A 1,806-nucleotide genomic window follows, 5' to 3' on the forward strand; every position below is an offset into this window, starting at 1 on the left:
AAAGTGACTGCATCACTAAAACTTCTTAAGGAAAGTTAGCTACAAACACATCAAACTAACAAGACAAGCAACCAAAACACAATACTTAGAACATTGTGAGTCATAAACAAAGCCTTAAAAGGCCAACATCATCCATGACATGCCATTCAAGCTAAAACAAAGGAAATCACAGGGATTCCCATGAAAATGTTCTATGGGCAATAAAAACAACCAAAACTGAACAAAGCCTCGAAGCCTACAAGCCTTGAAGCCTTTAAGCAATAAACAAAATGTGTGTAAAATTCAGAAGCCCTTGAGCCAACCTCTCAAACACCTCTGACTTGGGGGGTTGATGACGGGGGTAGCCCAAGGAAATAATAAAATGGCTGGAACACATTAACGCTAAAAGGGTTAAAAGGTTAAACGCTTCATTTCCCGCCCAAACTTATGTAAACAAGTACCCACGTGCTACAGTACGATGTCAAATCACTGTTCTCCTCTGACCAAAGTACATGCTCAGATAAAGTAATAATATTTTAATCATGAACCAGCGGTCCAAAGCTTCCCGCCCATAAAGGTCAACTCTCTATGCAAGCTGGAGGTAGCTTAGTTTGTACACTGGACAAATGGCTTGGTCTCTTCTTCTATATAATAAGAACTTAGCCATAAACATAAAGGAACAAGATCTGGGCAGATAACATACTCTCCCTTATCTTCTCTTCTTCCTTGAGAAATATGCTACTTGCTTATTTCTTTCTTACTTCAATAACTTCATAGCTTCACCAAGAACATCATCCTAGAACCGAGTCCAAACATCACGGTTCCGGATCCTCGGTGAACTATAACAACCAACTACAAACTATTGAACCTCCTTCTACGTTTTGCAAACGTAGAGAGACACCACGACCTGCGTTAGGTTAACCTGAACCCTTGAAGCTTGTTAGCCTAACCAGTCCATTCACTATTATTGGTCTTATCTTTGTTGTAGCAACAGGGAGTAATTATTTCATGGTGTAGTTGCGTTAAAAGTTGTTTATGTAAAGTGACCAAATACGAGAAAGCGTATCTTGACAACTAGCATGTGTTTATATCATTTCCATACTAGATTTTTGGTTTTCTTGCGCCTGAATCTGCAGAGATACTTAGTCGAGTCCAACAGGTCATGAATAGTAATGTTATCACCCGACGATCCATGAATGAATCTTTAAAAGACTCAAAAAGGGCTAGCCGCGTGCTTATTGTCCGTTTACCTTTTATTTCAATATACGCGCTACCCTTTGAAATGAGAAAACCCGAGGACTTGTGAATATAAGCAATAGTTGATAATTGCATCAACCGAACCCTTGTTGGAATGATAACAAGACTTCAAGTTTGAGTGTACGACTAGCTACCAAATAAACTTTATACTCCAAATAATTTTCTAATATTTAAAAAATAGTATAAAAAATCATAATAGTTATAAAATGATAAAAGTGAATAGCTCAATCAAACAACGAAAATAAATAAATCACTGAAAGTGTTAAAAAGCTTTTTATGTAAAACAAATAAGTTTAATTATTTAATAATTAATAAATTTTAATAAAAATCTATAAACTAAAAGTGAGAAAAATATTCTCACTAACAAAAGTAAATTAGTTAAATAGAAATAAATATAAAATATACATTGTAATAAACAAGTAAATAAATAACTTGGTTAATTACTTAATTTTTCAACTAAATCTATAAAATAAAAGTGATAAAAAAACGAAAGAAAAGAAAAATAAAACAAATGAAAAGTATCATTTATAGAATCAAAGACCACAACCACAACCACAACCACAACCGCTA

The sequence above is a fragment of the Bidens hawaiensis genome, unplaced genomic scaffold (assembly GCF_021521415.1).
Source record: "Bidens hawaiensis isolate Kalapana, Puna unplaced genomic scaffold, B.hawaiensis_p1.1 tig00053185_1, whole genome shotgun sequence".
Taxonomy (NCBI): domain Eukaryota; kingdom Viridiplantae; phylum Streptophyta; class Magnoliopsida; order Asterales; family Asteraceae; genus Bidens; species Bidens hawaiensis.